General features: G+C 40.4%; 1 long non-coding RNA gene across 1 annotated transcript in view; it reads right to left on the reverse strand.

Moving 5' to 3' along the window:
• Positions 1-24,973, reverse strand: part of LOC133116203 (uncharacterized) — a 34,678-nt gene extending 9,705 nt beyond the window's left edge. Inside the window, exons 1-2 of the long non-coding RNA XR_009705845.1 lie at positions 24,763-24,973; positions 24,166-24,281 (exon numbers count right to left, since the gene is read on the reverse strand). This is a non-coding gene — a long non-coding RNA (uncharacterized LOC133116203). The remainder of the gene's footprint in view (positions 1-24,165; positions 24,282-24,762) is intronic.
• Positions 24,974-25,517: the final 544 nt, after the last annotated feature.

Here is a 25,517-nt window from a genome sequence, read left to right on the forward strand (position 1 = left end):
AGTTTTGGGTAACTTTAAGAAACAAATATGTGCATCGGGTAAACATTAGTCAACCATGATGAATTCCATCTTTGGAGCCTTAATATAGTCACCAGCTTCGAAAAAATGCAAAAAATAAAATAAAATCATTCTGTCCTCATTTTAATTATTGGCACTCATTCGGTTTTCACTTATGGCATTGTATGGGGCTTGCGCAAGTTATGCCGTTAAACCCAGGCAAAAAGGTAACTGTTCCAGAGTTACACATCAGTGCGCTGACAAATTCACTTCAACAAGCTGAAAATGTACTTTCATGACAATGAAATTTAGACATGAATCGAAACAAAACAAGAAATGACAGACAGATCCTGAGGATGGCTTGCCAGAGTTAAGCTTGTCAGTTCAGAACACTTAATCATGCACATGAGTATACTGCAACTTATCACATCAGATGTTTCACATTTCAATATTCAACCAAAACTGCGCTTTGGGGAGTAAATACATTTTCTGTTTATGTAGAAGTCACAAACTTGAGAAGTAATCAGTTAGCATTTGTCACAAATGCAAGTAATATTGCTTGAGGTTCTGTCATAAAGATTGGTCAAAATTCAATCACTTGACTGGCCGGGAGTGTTGAGGGATAGAAGAATTTGACAGGCAATTTGTTTTACAGGAGAAGACAAAATGGCCATAGATGTAAATGAGACAGATCACTCAGAGTAAAGATAAATGCTTTTGAGCCTTCCATTCTCCTGTGGGGTATAGGCTACTACGAAGGCAGCTTAACATACCCAGGGTTCCTTGCCTGGCTTCACAAAAAACTAACAACTGCAACTGGGCATAACCCGTATCACGAAAGTGGTTATCAACTTGCTTGAGTCTATAGCAGTGCAGCATGGAACGTAGGCTGGAAGAATACCACTGCAGAATACCACAAACAAAGCCAGGGTAAAGGGTTGGCAAAAAGTGCTAATAGGGTAACCATCTTACCACTCTTAGCGAATAAATCAACAACCTCACTAATTGCCCTACAGTTTATTTCTGATGTGAGAACTACACATTCTCGAGCTCCGAACACTTAAACTAGCCCACAGCTAAGTTAAATGAGCTAAATCTGTAAGGGGGGAGCAGCCGGGGTGGAAACCCAGGTAGAAACCAGGAACTAAACAAGATGAAAAAATAAAGGAAACAAAAGAAATTCCAACGAAAAGAAAAGAGAAAGAGAAAAGAGAGAAACCTCTCAGTAAGACCAAAATAAAGCAACCCACTAAAACTGGGCGAAGTCGTAGTAAATGATGAGGAGAGTATAATCTCTCGGCAGTGCCAAAATAAAGCAACCCCCTAAAACTGGGCAAACTCGTAAGAAACGAGGAGAAGGTAAGTCAAAGACCTAGCTAAAGACCTCTGTTCCCACCAACTAAGTGGAAATAGAGGGAGCTGAACTAAGGAACGCTTCCAGTACCCACACTAAGGAGCTCAAAGGAAGCAAAAAATAACAAACGTAAAGGGGTTTGACAATAACCGCAAGGATATTGTCAGGAACATAATAGCGAGCGAGACCGCTGTAGTACCGACTTCAGGAAGTGGCAAAAATACACTGAAGCACTGAGCTACAGACAGAGAGCGTATAAGTAGCCCTCCCACAGCTGGTGCGAATGATGCTAACGAGTGGGAGAGTTGTCAGGTACACGCCCACTAGGCAACGACAGGAAAATAGGAAAAAAGGACGATATCGTCCCCACGGTGAAACTAACACCCGGGCAGTAATAAAAACCTGACAAAATCATAATAAACACATATTCAAGCATTACTCTATTCCCAACAGCCAAACTTTACAATGTTTGCATTGATTTGGATCAATCAGTCCAACTCCCATTGTAAAGTGCCTCTTTGTTTTAAATTGTAGGGGTATTTGCATTTGGTTAACATTGCATACAAGTATTACCGGGAATGCTGCGCTGCATAAAATAGGTCATGCTTTAGGAACACATTTTTATAGTGAATCCAAATAAGATATGCTACTGTAACAAACTAAACACAGCTTTTGTGTTAGACTGCAAAATTTAACTGCAACCCATATGCACATTTCGATATTATTGCTGTTATCAACAATTATATTAATATTGCATAAACTGCATCAACTTAAAAAGTTTGTGGAACGTGTAAAAATATTTATGATAACCTTCAGCCATTCCATAACCTACATGGAATACATAACCATGTTTGTGCATCTTTTGGGACCAAAGAAACAAGATTAATATTATTTTCAGTTGGAACCATTTCCGACGGGTCATGCCAATTACTGCTCGGTTCTAGAAATGTACCAGTAAAAATATAAATGAATAAATATATAAATAAAATATAAATATAAAAATGTATATTTATTTTTACAATTGGAGATTTAGCTATGGACTGCAATCTGCTTTGAAGTTACTTTTCTTAATCTATCTGGCCATCTGATTAGTCTATATAATCAATAGTAACACGGAATAAGGGAAAAAGGAAACCCTCTTTTCCAAGACTGGAAAGGGTGTTGTCTGCTAGCCTAGCGGCGCAAGGAAAATAAATAAAATGGTGTAATGTAGATATAACAGAATGCTTTTCCTGCTCCTCTGCTTTGCTGTCAAAACTTTCAATTATCCCAAGTGTGTTGCTGTGGATCTGCCTCGGTATAAAGGGTCCTCCTTGAAATGCTGTACGCTATTGGCAGACAGGGAAGCTAGAAGGGGATGAGATGTCAAATGGAAGCTGTGAAGCTCGTTTGCTGTTTACAGGATTTGAGAGAGTTGGAGAAAAAAAAACCCCGATATTCATCTATTTATAACTCCTCCTCTGTGGGAAGGGGGAATATATTATAACAGACTTGAAAGAAAACGACTATTGTATACGTCTTTAATATTTCATGATGCGGTTATGGAAATTTCAAAAGAATTGCAAATTCGGGTTCAGCTAAAGTTTATATTGAAATTATACAGCTTCCCCCTACAGTCCCCCTTTAATGAGGGCTGCTGGGAGTCTGTTGAGAGAACCATCTGTAGCGACTGGAGAGACTTGCGGTGCTAGATCTCCCCAGCCCAGACAAGCTCTTCCCCCCACAGGAACACATCAGTTCCCATCATTCGCCTGGTGAGACAGCCTATGGCACCCAACATTCAGCTTCTCCTACGCTGTGGGATCTGCATAGTCTTTCACTGCAAGCCCACGACAATGATATACTCCTGATCCAAGAGAGCCAATTATTCATTGACTATCATCTGTATTCAACGTCAGTCAGCTACAATGGCCCAATGGCCTAGTCCAAGCGCTGATTTTTGGATATGTGGGTTTGACCATGATCCCTTTCTTCTTCCGTCTCTTTAATCACTTGTGAAGCATTTTATTTCAATCAGCACTTGACAGTTTTGCATAAATAGTCAATCCTTTGCTTGCGTAGCCTGCCTGTCATGTCATCAGAGCCTGTCCTGTGTGTGCTTTGATCAGCAACATCGTCTGGCCCACTCTATTCCATCCTCAGTCTCCAGGATCCACCAAAATCCTCTCATGGAAACTAGGTCTCCAGGGACATGCCTCTCTAAGAACACACACACACTCATACACCTTTTGCTGATAAGCAAAAAGTAATTTGCCAAAATGTCACGGCAGATATGTAGGCCCTAGGTTAATCTGCTCAAGGAATATTTTTTTTAAGAGCAATCCTCTAGCTGAACGCTTCACATCTCCATAGATGCAGGCTTCAACTTTTTTTGTCAGGAAAACAACTTGGCTGCCATCCAAAGCAGTAATGCCAATGTTAGCCAACATCGGTCTCACACATACGGTACCCACACCACTATTCCCCAGGGTTTTGAGAACGTCTGGGGACTCATGTGAAAAATGGCAACTTCAGGGTTCCCAGACGTGCAGAAAAACCTTGAAACTAAAAGTGTCACTTGAAGACCCAGAAAAACCTGAAAAATAGAGAGAAAAACAACAAATAAAATTAAATGTCCTGTGAAACACTGGGAAAATTGTGAGGAGATGGGGATGTTTTTGTGAAGAATACATTTGAACACTATATTTGAGTCATATGGGAACAACAAACTAAAGTATGATCCCTGTAACTGTTACTACAGCATGACAATAAAGACAAACAGTAAAACTAGGAAGAATATAATAATAATAATAATAATAATAATAATAATAATAAATATATATATATATCTGAATGCAATGGCAGTGAGCTAAGCACACTCACCTGCTATTGGAAATGAACTTTGGTACAGATTTAATCAAATAGCCTAGTGCAATTACTGGTTTATGCGGGCATAGATACAATGAGCCAAATCAGGTTCCTGTTTATTGCTTAATTCATTGCCCTTGCTACCCAATCCAGGTGTAATTAGATGGCTAGCTAGCTGATAAATGCCCAGTATTGCATTCACATGCAATGAAAGTATGCATAAGAATGTCAATGTTTAAGGGAGCAAAACTCAGTGACTCAGTCGACTTATTTTATCGTGCCATTTAAATGTATGAAAATGCATGAATTTGACTATCATATTATGACCCAAAGTTTTACCAATGCTAACAGCTAATGTGCTCCCCATAGCTACCCTTTTTGAAAACCACTTTGTATCATGATTATATTTCAATGTATCTATTGTATGCCAGCAGTGCTCTGTGTAATGTTAACAGCTCTAGCTTGGTTAACATTACAAACCTTTGCATTCAGCTTCTTGATTGGGCTTTAGTCTGAAATCAAGGCTGGGTTTTAGCCAATTATTTCCTATTTATTGTCAAGAATGAGAAACTTCTTTAAAGTTCCTGTTTAAAATTCCTGCATTTTAGTTTATTTAATTTCCAGGACCTCCGATATTTTCTTAAGATGACAAGGAACTGCCAGGTTCAGAGGGTATGGCGCCTGAATATCAAACAGCACTGAAGTAATGAAGAACTATAAATCACCTATTCCATCACAAATGAATGTCTTACAAGATTTACAGCAAATGTTTGTCAGTCGTACCTTTGCTGGAACAAGAACAAAAACTAAAAAATAATTTCAGTATTACTTGCTCTGATTTTTCTGACCACACAGCCACAGCCTTCAGTTATGCCCATTATTTTATTTTAAGTATTTTATTTTTGACCGCACACAACAGCTCAGGGGATTTCTAACTCAATCCTCAGGGCTGACTATGTGCTGGTTTTCCTTCCTACCATAATTGCAGCCTCCGAACGATAATGAGCTGTTAATTGTTCTTTATTAGACATCTAATGTCGAACGAAGGATGATTTACCCTTTTAAGGTCACATAGCTATGGATGCCACGAAGAATAAATATTCCGCATTCACATCCAGGAATTTAAATCAGTCCGATGAACTAGTGCTTTCATTTTCTGTAAAGCGCTGTATGACAAATGATTCCTTGAGAAAGAGGTTACATTAATTAATTGATTAAATTATGGACTGCCAGGTGAAATCATTAGGGTCCTAATTCCAGAAGGTGTGGGCGATTGGTCACCGAGTTTCATGGCAGAGAACCAAAATGAACAAAACCTGCATTATGTTGGAATAATTACACAATTATAAGTACACAATTGCTAGATCACATGTTTTCAACAACCTTAATTGATCAAGACATTGACTGTGACAAAAACCATCATACTGTACAAAGCCGGTCCCTGGAACCGGGTTATAAACCACTACAATATAGAAGATCTCCAGGTTAAATTAAATTAACCGGGAATGAAGCAGGAATGGACCATTACATCGCATAGTCTGTCTAGTATAACTTACAAAACAGCCGTTTGTTTCATTTCAGAAGATATGGAAAAGCATGGACACTCAGCATCCTTGTTGCATTACATATTGTAGAGCTAGGTATGGGTGCTTTGACTCCCATTGTAAAGGAGTGGGATCGGAGGTCCAAACACGACCGAGTTGGGTTCTACAAGACGTGAGATAACCAGAGTTTAGGAGGAAGGGGTAAACAATAAAGGGACTTAACTCCCAGCCAACGAAGAAAACGACCATAATAACCGGTCGACAATTTTAATCTGAGACTTGCGAGGAAAAACTATGACCTAGGTAGCCTACGCAAACTGCACCAGGGAGGAAAACTACGCAGGCTCCCAACTGCGATATAGCATACCTAAAACCTGGAACGGCAAAGTGAACACGAAGACAAACAAGACTATACAATTGAAAAAGTGAAAAGTGAAAAAAACGAAATACCTTGCTATACCAAAGTAAACAATAGACGGCTGCTAAACTTGGAGACGGCAATCTACTGGAAAGACACATTATTGCACCAACAACAATATCCACGATAGAGGAAATATTAGCCACCCCTTACGCTTCATCAAAAATACAAAAATATAGGGAATCTGAACCAGTCTTAATTACCAGCGGGTCTCAGTACTCCTGGGTCCACATTAACTTAACCTAAAGCTCATTGCTTCCCAAAGGTAGCTTTTGAACAAGGCGGAAGTTAACCATGTGGACAAAAAACAGAACAAGGGCGCAATAACCTCAACAATCTAACCCTTGGTGTAGACCATAGGAATCTGCGAACGGGGTCTCAAACTACCTGAGGAATCCCGTCTTCCACCAGCCCAGTGTCTAACATTTGTGCACCAAAAACAAAACGTGAAAGTGCAGATGTGAGACTATCCTCATTACCCTAAACTGACGGAGAATTGCTACGTGTTTAGCTCCCATAGACTCCGTCATAATAGGTAATAAAGAATAGTCAGTCACACCTCACAGAAGGCACAAATGAACATTAAAATGTGTAACCAATAAACATATATTTACTTTCTATGCACGACCCATAAATGAACTTGGTTGAACATTGTGCAGAAGCTCCACATAGTGCAGTAACTTCCAGCAATGTCACATGGAGACTAATGACTTAGAAAGGTACAGGTTTTTCCCCTGCTCCTGCCTTAATGTTATTAATCCCTGAAGGTCAGAATACAACATGGTTCTATGCCATTGTTATGGCCATTGTAATTTCAAGTTTTAATGTAGGGTTATGCAGCATTTAGTTTTGCGCTGATTTAAAGAATATGCACCAACATGAAACGCTGTACAATATGTACATTTTGCAGGGGCTATAGCAAGTTTTTGAAGTTCAATAACCTCAGGCACTCTCCCATTAAAAACAGAGAGTGGGGGTTTTCGGAGGGACAGAATCAGCCATCAGTTCTGTCTGCAGACTTCCGACGAGAGATGTTGCACTGAGTTTTAAGAGCATCTTTCTACAAAGGGACACAGTGATAAGCCCCCGAATTTGAGACATCATTGGCTGAGAGTCAGAAATGCTGGCAGCCTAAAGCGCACCAAAGTCAGAGTCAAAGTGATGCCTTTGACAGGGGTGACTTCTTAATGATGCATGCCAAAGCCGGCTCGTGTTTACCGCTCCTGGCCAGGACGACAAGCATCATTCAGAGTAATACTGCTGTCGAGAGCCTCAATGACAAGCAGCTCCTCCCCCCCCCCCCCCCCACAAAAAAAAATAAAAAAATAAAATACAAACTTGAGGATTCTGGCTTGGATACCGAAGGAACATTCTCCCCAGCTGCTGCGTGGTACGGCAGCCTTCACACAACACAAACGCGCAACGCCGCGGGGAAAGTGAACTCTGACACTTCCCCCGGTGTTTCCAAGTGCTTTGAGAAGTTTGTGCAAGATGAAGTCTGTGGAAATGAATACTTCTGGGAGACAGCCTACTGTGGTGACTATTTTGTGGCTTGTTCCAGCAAAATGCCTTTGGATGTCTTGTATGTGAATGCAGTTTACATCAGATTGTACCAGTTTCCCCGAGACAACAAGAGGCGAAGCAGGTCACTCCTTGCGACTGTGCTCTTGTCTGCGTCCAAGGAAGTTAATAAGTTTGGGTCAAACTTATTGAAATGATTAGCATTTCAGATGAGTAAAGAATAAATGGATTTTGAGCTCTTTTTGGGTTAGTGGACAGCTTTTATAATAGTGCTGATGTGTATCGGAAATGAGAATCTTCAGTTGCTGATGATTTTTAACACCAGCTAACTGAAGAGACTGCTACACAGCCTAATTGCACTTGGAAAGGCTTTCCCCCCACTGGTTTCTCAAATTATACATTTCATAAACAGTAATGGAGCATGTCTCAGGCTTAAACTGGATTGTGTTTTATATGAAATAGTAGCGGTCCTGGTGGAATTCTCCTCGCCCAGTTTAATGGAGAAGTTGCTCTGGGGCAGAGCCATGAGTCCCTGTATCCCGTCTGACTGCGGGGCAGTACATTAGTGATTGACCTGTCCAAGAAGCCAGACTACAAGTCATTTGATGGATGGTCTAGCGAATCGATTGACTTCCCCAGAGGTGCATATTTATGCGTTTGTGTGTGTGTGTGTGTGTGTGTGTGTGTGTGTGTGTGCAAACAAAATCTTTTTTATATAAAATAAGTGAGCTTTTTTTCGAGCTAACTGATATGATTGGAGTTGATCAGTGCCCATCAGAAACTACTACCATTAGGGTCTATTACAACTTGCAGACACAGACTGACAGACAGGCAAGCAGTGTTATACTCAAGTACCAAACAAAAACATTCAAAGTCATTGTAAAATTAAGGGATTTTACATATACATCCCACCACTTTATTAGGTAGACCTGTACACCAGTTTGTTAATGCAATGCAGATGTGGCCAAGAGGTCCAGCTGTTTATCAAACCAAATGTCATAATGGGGAAAGGAATGTGATCTAAGTGACTTTGACCGTGGAATGATTGTCGGTGCCAGACATGGTGGATTGAGTATCTCAGATACATCTGATCTCTTCAGATTTAACAACTCTGAAAATAACTGCACCCACCTCTGTAGAAATGTAATTAATGTAAGGAAATGTATTAGAAATGTAATTAATCATAATTCTCTCTAGTTAACCATCTACAGTTGATTAACACGATGGGGAACACTACTCCAGGTGAGCAGAGACGTTGGTTGTGCAGGAGAAATCCCAATACATAAAATATTGCATTGGCAATATGGCAGACCTTATTGCCCAGCATACTAAATCATGGCAAGGCTTTTAAGTTAAATTTGAATGAATAAGCTGATAGCCTTTCACAGGAAACCTGAACAGCAGCAGGCTAGCTCCGGGCATACGGTACTTTAACTTTACTGAACCCGGTTCTAGGTTTCAGCAGACAGAAATACAAGCAGAAGAAATGTTCATCTTTAATTTGATAGGGTGAGAGAAAAAGTATTCAGTCGAAGCCAATGAGGTTATTGACATACTTGAAGATGATAACTTGAAGATAATGAAGGGGCTTAACAAGAGCGACCATCACAGCCTTTAGCTGGCGGAGGACTGAATCCTTAATTGCTATTCAGCAGATGCGGTCAAAAAAATACGTTGTGTTGCATGCATTGGCATTGACCTCAGGTGAACCAAGGTTGTTTTGAAATCTCTCTGAAGGGCACATGGATGATCAGCTGCCTTTTTTTTGCCAGTTGCAAGATGGTTATATAGCATTGATGCAGACTATCTACTCATCGCAGTCTGTTCATTAAAAATAAAGTGTGTTTAAAATCACTCAGCAAACACAGATTATGCTTGAGTTTCAGGTATTGATCAATCGATCAGAAAGTGTAGGTACTTTTATGGAATGCATTGTTATTTTTATTTTATTTTAAATTCTTCACTTTCCCAGTTGGCAGGTTGATTGACAGCAATTTTTCACACATATGTATTCATTAGTTCTACATTCCACAGCTGTGCTATTCAGCTGGAGAACGGAGAATGTATTCGGCGAATTAAGAAAAAAATGTTTGTCTTTAATGGAAGTTTCTTATAGATAGCTGGCTGGGAGCTAAACTACTATTCATGGAACTATTCCATTTCTTAGCCACTTAATGTACAAAAACTATGCCTCAAGGATAATCATGCACTTTAACAGCTTGAAATAAATATACGTTTTTCTTTTGACAATTTAATAACAGACCCCTCGTCACATTTGTTCTATACTCTGGACATGGCATCTGGAATGGAGATACACTGAAGAGTCTATCAGTTCTGTATGTAGCTTGATTAACTGTGATGCCTGTAATTAGTCGCACCATCCTTATCAGTCAGTAGCCATTTTGGTTTCTCTAAATTGTATATCTCATGTGGCAAATTCATCTTTCACATTCAAGATGTTCATTGAGAGGAGTTGGATTCAACACAATTAATTTAATTACGTAATAAGTAAATCGTGATGAATTTGTACATCACACAAGCATTGAGGGCAAGCGTGTACACGCAGACACACACACACACACACACACACACACACACACAAAACATTTAATATAACTTTGTGGATGTGGATGTCAACCAATTGCTTCGAATTTTGTGACTCTGAAGCAGGGCTGCCCAAGCCTGCTCCTGGAACCTTATGAAGACATGCACAGTTAATTATTTTGTGCCAAGTGAGTCAAGCAATTAAGGCAATTGCTCAAAAAAGGGAAAAACACATCTTCACAATGGATGGACCATTTGCTGGTCAATACCTACAAGTGAAAATGCATTTCTGCAGGAGCTTTTTGCAGGGCTTGTAATTAGGATTAATAGCAGAATGTCTCTGGCTTGCAGTAATAAGATTAATTAAAAATGTGCAAGAAAATATGGTGAAGAAAATATGCTTCTCATGCTTCATATCCATATCAATTAAAACAACGTGCAAAAAAAATAGTTAAAATCAGTACTGGATTTTACCTTTTGCTCATAATTATAATAACAAACGTAAAACTGCAACCAATATCACTTACAGCAGCATGTGGAGCAGCTGCCTGTTTAGTGACACTTTGTTCACTTCCTTACTGTTACTTGAGCTTTATTTATTTAGTTTTATTCATTTTCCCTGATGTTTGGGGCACATTTTTTGAATGAAGAAGCTTTAGTTGGAACTGGGACAGGCATGTTCAATCTCATGCCTGTAATACAGATCAATTTCAATGATCGTAAATCTCAATGTTGGCAGAGTGCAATTTATGATGAATTCTGTGCATGACCATTTTATGCACGAGGCCCAAGGCCTGCTAATCACCGCAATACAGTTAACCTAGTGAGGGTTACATTTTAACCCCTGCAAATAGTTAGGCTTCCCAATACAACTCATCTAAGAATCAGACAAAGACATTCAAACGGAAGCCCTAAAAGACTAGCAAGTTCTAGCTAAAAGAAGCTGCATGCATGGCCAGATCAGAAATTAGTATAGCTATTCACTTTCCTGCCTAAATCCCAACAGGAAAGGTGCCATCACCTGATTGGACAAGACAAGAATGCACAGAAAACAGCTGCTGTCAATGACTAAATCATAGCCAGTCTACAAGACACTGATCAAAAGCTGATGCACAAATCAACTACTGAGTCAAAGGAATCTCAAACTGAGAATCTTGAATATGGAATCGAGAATAATGATCAAACTTGGCAAAAATGAAATAACGTGCACTGAAGGGAACTAACTAGCAAGCACCACAGGATGTAGGTGACATTTGTAAACAAATAGCTACTGTATTACCGAGGGAAAAATGTATCGCAGCAATGAGATTATACGGCAAGAGAGCGAGGGACATGCACAGCAGGCATACAAGTTTGAATGCAAGTACATTATAAAATGGTGCTGTTTGTTTACATGTTCAAATGCTGGCAAATTTTTAATACAAATTAAACTTTTTTTTAGTCAGTGGTTTGGAATAGGTAAACCAAAGGCTACTGTAGTGTTTGTGTTTTAGCAGACCGTTTAAAAATGATGGTCTATGGGTGTGAGATGAAAGGGCTGCATAGACAAGGAAAAGGAAAATTCTTATCTTAGATCTTAGAGTCTAGTCAGTGAGGCCTCTTAGGAATGATCCTTTGGCATATCTATTGTCTCTCAGTTGCATTTACAGCAAATATTATTCTTTCCAACTATTATACTACTATAATTTTCTATCATTTTATGGAATACTGGGATCAGAGTGCATTTCTGTTCTAAACAATCAGACTTTTTTTCCCCTCAACTGGACTGGTAAATATATTACTCCCTTGGATTCCAGCTGTGGCTGCCCACCAATGACCCCAATAAATCATAACATAATTATCTATGGTCAATATTGTTAATGTATCATTCATTATAATTACCAATTGTGATTGTGTATGTTTCTGATACATCTTTTCAGTAGCCTATTTAACACACCATTAATTTCCCCTCCAGGCAAAATGGCCAGGAGTGCATTTAGGATACACCTCATAACAATTGGCCAAATACTCCACTATTAATCTTTCTTTTCTGCTTTTTCACACTGGAGTTCCTGGGGTGTCCTTAGTGGTCCAAGGCATTGGGAATATGTATCCTGTGTGGCTCTTCAGACGTCTGGTTTGTCAGTTTGGATCAGTTTCTATGTTGCCTTTATTGTACACTGACAAATGTCAGATTGACATGATACTGTATATGACCATGTTTCTTTAATATCTTTAATGGCCTGGGCTGCATTTCCCGAAGCCTTCTTAACGCTATGTCGTTCGTAAGTTATTCCGTAACCTTTTAACCCTTTAAGTTATACCGCTGTACCTTAACATTTCTGGGTGTTTCCCGAAACGTTCTTAGCTAAGTATACCTTCTGTAAGTGATACTTTTGTAAGGTTGGTCTCGACCACTATTAGCTATACCTTAGCGATGTTGTCAGCTCACTCCACTAGTGGCCACCACTGTTACAACCACAAGCCTCTGAAATCAGCTGTCAGCCTCTGTCAATCTGTTAAGCAATACGTAGACTAATAATTATACAGTTGTAGTTGGCTAAATAATGTTTCTAAAATGGGAAAGTAATGGGAAAGTCATTTAAGGCACCATGACAATTAAAAATAAAAGATAATAACAATAACGTAAATAAAATATGACATGCCAAAGAAGGCATATTGCCAGGTGACGTAGTGGGATGCGTGATACCACAATCTGAGGCACCGGGTTCTTGCACCCATTTGGTAAAAATGATATATATGGTTGGATAATTCAGTTTGTACATCTTGAATTCTATGAATAAGTTACCAGCAGTCATGAGTCATGATAAATGCAATATTTTTAAGCATTCCTGCAGTGTTCTATGTAGAAACACCACCACCACGCACTCAAGCAGTCGTTGTATGGAGTGAATAATCGATCGTGGAGCCGTCGATGGGCCTAGTAACGTAGCACATAGAAGCTATCCCTTCAGCTACCTCCTAATGGATAGTTTGGGAAACACGGCTAGAAAAGTGAACAACTTTAGTAAGGCATACCTTTCGAGTCTTCGTAAAAAGGGTAAGAGTGAATCGGGAAACGTGGCCCAAGATCACTGAGTACTCCAGCATGACTTTGCACTGAAATGCCTCTTCAGACCTGATCACTCCTGAATCCCAGGACCTAACTGTGTACTGAAATGTGTCATTCATCATTTATCGTTTCCATCTAAGCTGAAGGAAACTGATTAGGAAACTGAATTCCTAAAGTAAATCAAATTCTTAAAAATAAAAGGTTGCCTTAAACATTTCTGCTTCTAAACATCACCATATTCAAACCAATACAGAAATGCCTTCCTCTTCAAACATTTTAATTAAAAACTTTTCTGCTATACAATATAATAAAGGAGCATCAAAGAAGCTGAAGATGCCTCAAATAACATCACAAATAAAGTCCGTGCTCTGGAGCATGCAATATGTTTCAGATATATTTTTCAGTTCATCGATTAGATTTCCTAGTCCTGGTAGTCAACAAGCCTGGAAGCCAATCATTTTGCCAGACAGTACCATCTAGGGCATACAGTTTATTTAAAAACAAATATGATGAAATGTTTTCAGTTTTGATTTCTTCATTGTGAAAAGGGCTATTCCAGCTTGCTTGCAGTATGGCTGTGTCTGTGTGCCAGACTGGTTTGCAATATCATGCCCAGTTAACTGTACGTTTGTGTTTCTGTGTGTCAGCAGGAAATGAGGTTACTTTTGTCTGTCATACTTGGGTCTTCTGCCCAGTACTGGTGTAATTAGGGTCAGAGGATCGGGTGATTTTCAATAAATTGAACTGTGGTCCACTGGCAGGCTCTGGAGGGAAAGACAAAATGTCTGTCAGTGGCAAAACACATCTGACCCCGGGCGTGGGGAAAGTATGGTCAAAAGTGTTTTCACCCTTTCCTGCAGACAAGTCCCTGTTAGAGTTCATCATACATCAATTTCCGTAAGTCCCCTTCTTTTTCCCAGAGAAGAACTTTGACTTTGATGCTGCTGATATTATTATTATTATTATTATTATTATTATTATTATTATTATTGTATCAGTCTTACCCACGTAAGGTCACAGGGCTGATGCCTCAACAGAAAACACAACACATTTATCAGGAAAGTAATCCATAATAAATGCACATATTTTTGCATTCTGTGTGGACATGGCCATGGTGGATAACCACTCTTTACCACTCTTTAACATGTTATCCAGCACTGTTTTCCAGGTTTGAAAAAAAATAAAATTATATATATATATATATATATATATATATATATATATATATAGACCTGAGTATTGAATAACTGTTACCTCCTTACTATGTGATGAATTGAGTTATTTTGAGGTTGTGGCCTCATTGAATACCTTATCAATGCTCTCCATGCTAGTCCAGGCATTTTGCTGATTAGAGAGTAGGCATGCAATTATATTACGGCTGAAAGTGATCCATCACACCGTCGACGTCACACTCATCTGTTTCCCGTTAGCCAGTATCACAGAGGGTGGTGATAATCTCACAGTCTATATGATACATTATGAGGAAAGAGATTCCCCTTCTGAATATCAATCATTTGTTTAGCCTGCAACAGTGCTAGAAACCACGATTAACAAGAAACCAGGGAAGATGAAGGGTTTTGCAATCTGTCACGTCAGCTCCACAGGTGTTTTGTGTATCGAAATGAAGTGGCCATATTGAAATGATGTGTTGTGTAAAGTATAGTTGCTGGTTTACAGTCATCTTCATTGTGGTAATCTCCTGATGTATTGTTATGCATACAAATCTTTATTTTTATTCAGGTGACATTTAATATGTATTAAATTATTTCTCCTTACAAAACATTTTAAACGAGATTGTATCATAAATGGGTTGCAGTGTATGCATGACATTTCCTGAAAGCCATAGCCTTTAAAGTAATAATATTAAATAATAATAATAATAATAATAAAGGATTGTGCAGTGTACCTGTTTCACTTATCTCAGTAAAAGCAAAAAAACAGTGGTGAGTCAGTTTTGTCCTCAGGTTCCTCCTGTATCTACATATCAGTAACAGATCTCTTTTTCTCTCACTCTTCTCTCTTTCTCAAAGGGATGAAAGCAGTCCCCCCGTTGCCTTTCTCCAGTGACATATGCAAAGCAATTTCCATCAGACATTCGCCAAACACCTGTGCGAGACACCAGTGCTTTGTAAGAGCCAGGCTCGGCTCACTCCGGGACCCATGAATGGGAAGGGCTTATTAAGGTAAACATAATTTATCACCTTTTGTTCAAGGCAGTCTGCCTTTCCTTTGACTTGACGTGAGTCAAACCCTTTTAAATCCATTATATGTCAGCGTGCCACATTTTTTCCTTTCCGTGTTCCAGCGTGGGCCATTGGTGTCACCTTGGATACTTGGTGTGGGGCTGAACACTTCTGTGACCTTATTCATAGTCTATAGAGTCTTTAGAGAACTTTCAAGTTCTGAATTTCTGCCACTGAATATGGCCAGAGGTTCCCTTGGGGATTTCTACAGTAGATCATCAATACTGTGGATACAATTTGTCATATTTATTAAATGTGTTTTGACAGTTTCTCCTTGTTAAGTATATGACCTTAATATATTTGCAGCTCATTAGCACCTTGTCTTTGGCTTATTCCAAACAGGCTGGGGGCTTCTTGCCACTGCTACTTCATTAATCAGCGTTCACACAACTTTATGCAGGTGTAGGCCAAGGGCATCCTCCCTCAGTGCATCCAGTGACTCAGCTATTTAAGGTCCAAAACCGATCGAGTGACTTGAATTTTAACTCGACTTCAAAAACAAAAAAAGATAATCATGCAGTACTGTCTTTCATCGGAAGGTGGACACTCACAGAGAGCTGGTAGCTGGTCAATTATCCTTTTATTATTATTCAACAGAATGCACATCCAGCCTAGTTTATACAAAATAAACTATAAAATAAAATGTTTTCATTGTAAAATAAAAAAAACATACATTGGCTTAATCTGATCATACAGTTTTTTTATTACAAAACTTGGTGTTTCAAGAAATGAAAAAGACGAAGGTTCATCCACAAAATCAGCAATCGCCCCAGCACCTCCCTCAAGTATTTTCAGCAGGAATTGTTTGCTTCTTTGATGTTTTTTTCTGACTCTTTTGTGTCAAAAGAAGTTGTCGATTATGTCACTTTATCGGTCAGTTGTCTAAGTATTTATTGGTCTTTTGATGAATGTGTATGCTACGGACACACCACAAAACAAGCCGGCTTCAATTCCACATTAAACCAGGTTGACGGAGGCAGGGGCACACCCTCACTCCTGATATGAGAATGTGCTGCTGTGGCAGAAGTCATTTATCCTGGGCACACTGGCATGGAATGAGTTAACGGGTAAATGTCACACTCTGCATTGTAATCTCCATATAACATGGCTCAGCGGGTGACCTATATTTTCATTATTCCATGCGTGACATTTGGTTAAGAACTAATTTTAGTCTTACGCAAGCCCGGTGGGTAATTAATTGTAAGGATCAACAATTTGCCAGTAGTAATCGTGACAAGATCTTATTCCCATAGTTGAGGTGTTACTCCTCAATAAAACATAAATCCCATGAATATGTAAGGAATATGTTAGATTGGTTAAATATTGGCGAGAAGTGTGGCACAGTCTGCAGGCTGGCCTACTATCCGGCCATATCTCCCAGCACGCTTGGGAGATCCCAGTACTAGCGAAATAGCAGATGGCATATGGATAATTAAAAGAGCTGTCCAAAATAAGTGCTATGGATATCTATGTGATAAATAACATTGACAATGCTTAGCAGTTTAAGCACAGGTTGTCTTAGCTAGCTGCTTAAATTGGCTAATTACAGTTGTGTGATGAAAATAAAATAAACGGAAGCTAATATTAACAAGACAGGATTTTTGATGTGTCTGACATAAGTCTGTTGTCGGAGGAATTAGCTGGATAGTTAATATTAGCTTACTTTTAGATCTGTTATTAGATTCTCATCAATATACTGTAAAATGGAATCAAGTCCTCCAATGAACATGTGGAGTCAAAGCTGTTTTCACTGTCTTCACCAGAAATATTCACTGAGTGATTTCTTCCAAGGCCTCCAAATATCAATTCATCCGTTTAATAGGCATTGCTAAATAATTTGTAGTAAAACAACAAGCTTTTTTTCAGTACATAGCATTCTCATCATGTTTAATGCTGGCGGCCTGTAGCGTAGTGGTTAAGGTACATGACTGGGACACGGAAGGTTGGTGGTTCTAATCCCGGTGTAGCCACAATAAGATCCGCACAGCCGTTGGGCCCTTGAGCAAGGCCCTTAACCCTGCATTGCTCCAGGGGAGGATTGTCTCCTGCTTAGTCAAATCAACTATACATCGCTCTGGATAAGAGCGTCTGCCAAATGCCAATAATGTAATGTAATATAATGAAAAAGTTATGGTTTGTTTACACAGGAGAAACTGTGGCTGATACCTAAACTGATCAGGAAGAAGCCCGAGAGCCAGTTACCAACCAAATAAAATAGGAAACAGGAAGGACTTGTAGAAGTATAATTAACAAACACCTCATCACGAATAAGGAACAAATGCCTCTTCACTAATAATGATGAATACATTCCTCTTAAATTATTAGGGAAACTTAAATATCGAATAAACAAAAAACAAAAATAACTCACTAAAGGAACTACGAGCCAGCACTAGAAAATGGGTGACTGCTACAAAACATTGTCTTTCTATACAGGCATAACAACTTCAAAACTGTTAAAAATGTAATTATTTATTTAAGAAATAATTACATTTTGTTTGTCAGATGAGAAAATGTAATGCTTATGAATTATCATTTGATATTGTCAGGCTGGGTTGATAGTGGATATCCTGACCACAGCATTAGGTTTTTAACCCCCCAGACTTCCTGGGGGAACCCCGGGCCAAATGGAAAAAAGTGTCACCCCTGAATACTTTTGTTGTGAGCCCCTCTCACTGGCCTCAGGAATTAGGTTCAGTAACTGTGTTAACACATCAAGCGAGAAAGCCCTTAACAAGTGCTTTTGTTGTATGCCCGTAGATGTCAACAATCACAGATAGGATCTGTATTGAAAATGATGGCGGTAGTCTGTTTGTTCCGGCTGTCACACTTTCCTCCAAGCAATGAGTGATGTGGTTACCCCATGGCTCGGAACAATTCAATCTGTTATGGCTGCTGCCGGCTCTCGGCACATAAACCGAGTGTGATGCATGCTGGGGGATCGGGGAGTGTTGTTGGGCATGAAAAGCTGCCGTACAGTAAAGGAGCGGGCTGACTTTGCATGCTGGTGTCTGTCGGCACTGCCTGCCTGGCTGATAGGATTTGCTGGGACAGGGGAGCCTGACATGCAAAAAGCAGTTGGAGGAGATCCAATACCCTTCCTCTTATAACAAGGATTTAAATGTAGTTAGGGAAGGCTCATTTTTAATCCAAAATTAGTCAACTATGAGATAATTATGAACCTGCTGTCAGATGATACTCAATTGTGACATTTGCGTTAACAGAGATGAATTGCGCGTGTTTGGGTTTCTCAGTTATTTAACATATTTCCTTTGTGTTTATCCTTATCTGGGGTAAGGTATAATACCCAAGCTATATATACTTACTGAACACTTTATTCTGAACACCTGGACACTACTTATTCACATCACCCATCAGAATGGGAAAAGATATGATCAAAGTTTGACCGTGGAATTATTGTTGCTGCCAGACAGGGAGGTTTGAGTATCTCAGAAATTGCTGATCTCCTGGGATTTTCAGTCAAAAGTCTCTAGGGTTTGCAGAGAATGGTGCGAAAAACCAAAAAAACATCCAGTTTTCAGCAGTTCTGGGGGCAGAAACACATTGTTAATGAGAGAGGCCAGAGGAAAATGGTAAGACTTCAAGTCAAATCTGACATAAATGCAAATAACCAACCACTACATTAGTGGTATGCAGAAGAGCATATCTGAACATACAACATGTCAAAACTGTAAGTGGATAGGATACAGCAGCAGAAGACTTAATAAGTCTAAATAATAAGTCTAATAAATACCTAATAAAGTGCTTACTGATATTTTAGCTTTCATGCTTTCTGGGAAAGCTTTCTAGCCACATGCCAGATGTCTTAATTCTAAGACTGTAAACCAGTGCTTGTGTCTATTTCTGTGTCTCTTTCTGTAGATAGACCAAATTGATCTTGCCTCAATTGACACAGAACAGCACTGACTCCAAGCCTGATTGCTTTTGAACAAGAGGAGCAATTGATACCCCGGTCCTTTTAGATACTTGGCTTACTGTGTGTATGACCTACAAATGGAAATGGGCTGTCTGAGTTATCACTCTCATATTATGTTGTTAATTACATATATATTATGTTGTCACTCCTCTGAAAGTACTCTACTAGCATTAAAGGCAATCAGCAAACATTCTCATATCAACTACTGTGTATACGTTCATCCAGTATATTTCACACTGTGACTTTATTAATTATTAAATGTTTTAATGGTGTTGCTGAATATTCCTTAAATGTTCACTTAAGTTCAAATAGGGAGTGTGAGAGGGCCATGACACATGGATTACATTGTCAGGATCTTCAAATCATTGGGCAACTACTTGTTCTCTGTCGACAAAGGACATTGTAATCTTGAAAGCCATCCCTCTGCAGGGAAAAAAATCTTTGATATGGGGTGCAGCAGATCAATCGTTTTGATCGATTGGCCTTCCAAGGGTATGAGTGCAGGCATATGATAGGCAATACCCATGATCTCTCTACTTCTATTGGAACAAAACAACATTTCCTCATCGATAAAATAGAAGTCTTCAAAAATCTATGAAGTGAATACAAGACCTTGTAAATGAATAATAACTCAAAGTTAAGAACAAAGTGTTTCTAAGTTTGATTGAAGAGAGGTCTGTAGCTCAGTGATGTGTCAGCTAAACATATTTGCGTTTGGTGATGCACAGGAGCTGTGGGTCAGGCCCTCTGCTGGATGATTTATGTATGTTTATCTATAATACCCTGGCTGCTTTATGGAATGCATACAGTACATGTGGCTAGATTTAGGAGAAAAAAAAGATTTCTGTTTTGCATCCCGACATGCATCGTCCTCCAGAAGCACAGACATAACGCCCAGGAGAGAGAGAAGCTCTATAAATTACCATAGTCCTTTTCTCCAAGCCTGCGAGGTGTTTTAAATTGCTGTACGCACAATGCTGAGATACTTGTTTACCTTCCTTTTGTCTCGGAGGCACAGTCAAATTTAATCCTGTTTGAGCCTCCTGTCTCTAACTCGACAGAGCAGGCAGAATGCAGATGAGGTTTACCTTTGCTTAGCCACAGGCTACAACAAACGCTTCCTGTGCATCAACCTCCACTTTGATGGAAAGTATAAACACTTCAATGTCTTCCCGAGCATGTGCATCAGCAGTGCAGGTGTAGGAGCGACTCTTTTCATTCCGAGGGCCGAATTTGTACGGTCTTTCAAAAGCGAATTTTTGGGTTACGCCCATCGCTCAGAGACCGCGACTCAAAATGTCTGCTCAGTGTTTGTGAAGTGAACGCTCTGGGGGTGGCAGGTGGCCCTCCCTCCTCTCCCGACAGAAAGAGAAAGAGGCTCGGCGAGAGATGTAGTGAAAAATGCGACCCGATCTCTCTGTGCTGGCTCTCCGCACGCATTACGAAAACGCAGGCCTGCGACTGCCGGCTCTAATGGCAGCACAAAGCAGGGGAGATCTCCGGTGGTAATGCTACGTGACAAAGTCTTTCTGTGTATTTATGCGGCAGTAAAAATGCTTTAAAGGTATAACACAGATCTTTCAGAGCTCCCTGTGCATAAGCACTGCGGGAAGTGGGCAAAGAACAACTAGATTTTTAATTTACAGCAAAATATAAAGCCTCCACAAAGCAACAGGCAGACAACAACATAAAGCCTTCATTCAGGGCTGTAACGCTGTCGGGGGATTATGTGATTAATTATGTAGCCACACGGGGGGAAATACGTTTCGTGTGCTCGCCGATGCTGCCGCGCGCTCGCGGTCTCAATACGCCCCAGTAAATCAGCGGATTTATAATTCCTTCCTCGGCGACTGAGGCCACGGCACGGGAAAACCGGCCGCGGCCATGTCCGACATCCATCACCGGCTGGGTCCCCCCGATCCGACCGGGAAATGATCCGGTGTCCGCCCACTCCTGCCGTTAGGTAATGAAAAATAAAATCTCTTATTACCACGAGTGCTGCCCACCGGATCTCTGCTTCCCGCTGTTCTATTGTGTGAAAGTAACGTCGAGAACCTCTTTTAATTATTTTTGGAACCGTAGCAACCGACGCAGAGTGTATGAGGAGGCGAAATCAGCGAGGGTGGGTTCACATCTCTCGTGTTTGAAGATCTCAGAACGGTTACACAAGTGAACTGCACTTAACATGCAGCCTACAAATGTTATTTTAGTGTCTGATCATGACAAAAATGCATTAGCCTTGCACCTTCAAATAATAATGACATTCCAGCTGTAAAAAGCTTGTTTGTCAATAGCTTTACATATCCAAGACGGTTGAACGCTGACAAATCTACACCAAATCTAACCACGGTGTGGGTAACAATCCCCTGCGACAACCTGATAAATCGTTTTCATTGTGTTTCATGCCTGTTTTGTTAAACAGACATGCACATTTTTTATGCTCAAGCTTTCGGGAGAGGAGAAGAGAAAGGGGGACAGTTCAATCACGAGGTAAAATGAAGAGTATCGGTGAGCAAACAGACTGCACAATGGAACAAAGCTGAAGCCTCCAGGTGTTAGTCAGGCTCGCGGTGAAACCTGACATCTCAAACCCGCAGAGGGTTCCTTCAAGCAACTGTAGCCCACAAAATGTTGGGCACAGCATTCTGGGATTGTGTTCTGAGTGCATCATCCCTTCGCCGGTTTCCCTTGAGAAAACCAGGCCCTGTCTTTGATGACTCGGCAAACACGAAACTGGGTTCTGCGACGAGAGGAATTTTGGAGCTTTTGGAGACAAAAATGGCTCAACCACCCTCAAAGAATGAAAGTGCCCATTATAGCTCCGACAAGAGACAGCAGAGGTGTTCTGACAAACTGCTCTGCTACCCAGGCTGACCCACCTACTCAAACTGCAAGTGTGCCTTAAAGTTTTTCACCTCACCTCACTTTGTTTACTCCTGCCCATAGTGCTACGCTATATAGCCTCAAAACATAGGATCTGCTGTAGCCTAATTGCTAGCTAGCAGGCTAGCTAATGTTGGGTATCTTGCATTAGTCACATGAATTGTTTCTCAATAATCCATAAAATGTGTGAAATATTGAAATATCAAAACTTTTCAAATGCACTGCTGTCCAACACTATAGCCGACTAGTCGTAACAGATTTTCATTTTTATGGAAAACTTCAGTACCCTGTATTTTAAGGGTTACCAGTTTAATTCTAAATAGCAATTCCAGTGTGATGTATCACTAGGATCTAGCTCTCCTGTACATTTCAACCAAGATAGTACAGTTTGAGGGGTGGCACTATTTCATGACAATAAGGTCAGCATGGGGAATCATGATAGGTCAGACTGAGCATGTTGGTCAATTTCCCAGTACCCCGTCGCATGTTAATCTACAACAGCCGAAAAGGTTATGGGGGAAAGAGCAGCCTCCGGGAATCGTACCTGCAGCGTGATCGGCTTCAGCCTGTCGTTCGATTTCCCTTTCATGCCGGTCGGATTTCCGATACAGTACGACGGCTTGCGCGGCCCTTCATTGCCGGTTACGCTTTTGAAGCACGAACAAGAGGTAATCTAATGAAAGGCCCTCGGCTCAGTAAGCTTGACATTCATTTTGCCACAGGAAGTGCAACCGCCAACCGAGCGATTCATGCATTCTACACATATCTGCACATTACGGTTACGTGACGAGGGCGCTCGAGGCAGCGCGAGGCTGAGTCCTCCAGCGGACAGCTGGAGGTTAGAACTGGAAATCAGGAGGGCACATGATAGCACAAGGAAGGTCTCGTCTGAATTCAAGCTCGCCTTCCGAGTGCAGGGAGCGAGAAACAGTCGTCACGTTGTGAGATGAACAAGGCACAATCTGTCATTGTTGGTTACTGCATGGAAATGGGTTTGATTGGGCATAACTGTCTGGCTAAAGTGGTTGTTTCTATTATATTTTATAATTTTATAATTAGTATTTTTTTATTTCGTAGCCACTCTGTGTTTGAGCCCCACATATACAACATGGTCTCCCGCTGAATTAAAATATACCGCTGAAACACAGAGGTTTAATTTTGTTGTGCCAGATCTATTCAATTACACAGTGATTGATCTTATGGTGCAAGGAACAAGGATCTATTTCCTACTTGATTAGGACTGTGGCCTTTGGTTCATCAGCAGCCCTGTGTAAATGTGTAGGTGAGATCCTGAACAGTCGGACATTACTTCACCATGGAAATATCCAAAACTTCCTTATCTCATGCTTTGAAGCACAGTGAATACAGCATAAAACCATCAGTGCCATCAGAAACTGTAATGTACCACACCAAGGTATTGTGAAGTAAGTGAGAATACTGTTAAAAGTGTGTACTTCTACAAGTACTGTAAATCCAGATGAGTCAGGTGCCAGTAGGAATATGTCATGTGTAATATGTAATGTGTGGCTGATCTGTGTATGATTGTCTTTATATTGTAAGCGGAAGTGAAAGTAAAACATTTTGACGTGGTTGGAAAATAAAGATTTATATTGTATTCTAGAACAAAGCCCCGCCACCCCACCCCCCCCCCCCAATAAATAAATAAATACAGAAGAATAAAAAAAAAAAGTCTCACAATGACCGCGCTGACCAAACTCACAAAAGAACAAGATAGGATGTCTGGTTTCCGAAAAACGTCTCCATCCTGTGCCCGTAAAGATGAATCAATCTGGAGCTCTCTGTTTGTAAGCTGATAAAGGAGACTCACGTGAGCATGCAGCTGTTCCTCCGTGATGAGCCGAAATCGGAGAGGCAGACAGAGGCTCGCTGCGACCACCTGCATCCCGCGATTGTTCCACATGCGACCATTACCGCCAGAAATGCCTGCTGACAGTAATTGCCAGCAATGAATCGCTGGCAATTCTTCTAATTTGCACTTGTCAATGTTTCGCGAGTAATATCGCGGGCAATTCCGTGTCAATTGAGCGCAGAGCAGCCCAAGGTCAGTGCAGCAGTTGCAGTTTGAGAATACTGCATTGATAAGCAGAATTGTCCTGAGTGCATAAATGTAATATGGCGTATATCTTTCGGTTTGGCTTGTCATCACTCACAGGAATGGCTGAAAATTAAATTAAGCATCCAAGCATTGCAAAAGTGACCCTGTAAATATATTCATGGATAACACCCTGTAGCTGCATTAACATACAAATTGATAAGAAATCAATTTAAAAAATCTGAATCTGAAAAAACAACAACAAAAAGAACAATATACAGTCTCATTTTAACAGTATCAAACGCATCTTCCACCATTTGCTATTATAACAAACAGATGAGGAAACAGTAGTGTTTACTGTTATTGATTTACCTTCTTGATCCTTCTTTTCTCTTCCTGTTTCATCTTCCTCTCCTCCGTGCATTTTCTTCCTGCTTCCTCACAATTCCCCTTCCTGACTTATATTCCTCTTCTTCCTGTCCGTTTCCCCCCATGATTTATCCTCCTGTCTCCATACTTCCTCTTCCTGTTCCTAATGATCCTTCTTCCTCTCTCCCATGATTCTTGCTTCTGACCCCCAAGACTCAGCCTGTCCCCCACGAGCAGCTGCAGCCAGAAGGATGATGCTGTCAGCCTGGAGTGGAGCAAAGCCAGGCCCCAAACACGGATGCTGTCTCACTGCCACCATCCTAAAAAGGCTTCAATTTATCACCCAGATAAATCTGTGTCTCGCTGCACAGCTGAACTGCCAACCTCTCACCCCTAAGACAAACTGATGGAAATTACACCATAATCTTACCTCTAGTTGGTTTCCAGATGGAAGGACGCACTCCAGAAGGCAGCTGGGAGAAAGATGGAGCACATTTACGTCTTCTTGTATTTATTCCTCTTATAAGAAAAGAACACAACTGAGCAAGGAGAAGGTCACTGCTGCTTCAAAGACACTGTTTCAGTAAGGTCAATGATTTGCACTCCCACCAGTGAAACGATGCAGATGCTTCTAGATTATTGGTAAGTACATTGTCTTTATGTGCCGATTTCATTTTCAAAAATGTACGCAGATAAGTACTTAATTTGTCCTTTTCTGTGAGATGGTAATGGGGGGGGGGGTTGGATCCCTGTATTTT

This window comes from Conger conger, chromosome 17, assembly GCF_963514075.1.
Source record: "Conger conger chromosome 17, fConCon1.1, whole genome shotgun sequence".
In the NCBI taxonomy this organism is placed as follows: domain Eukaryota; kingdom Metazoa; phylum Chordata; class Actinopteri; order Anguilliformes; family Congridae; genus Conger; species Conger conger.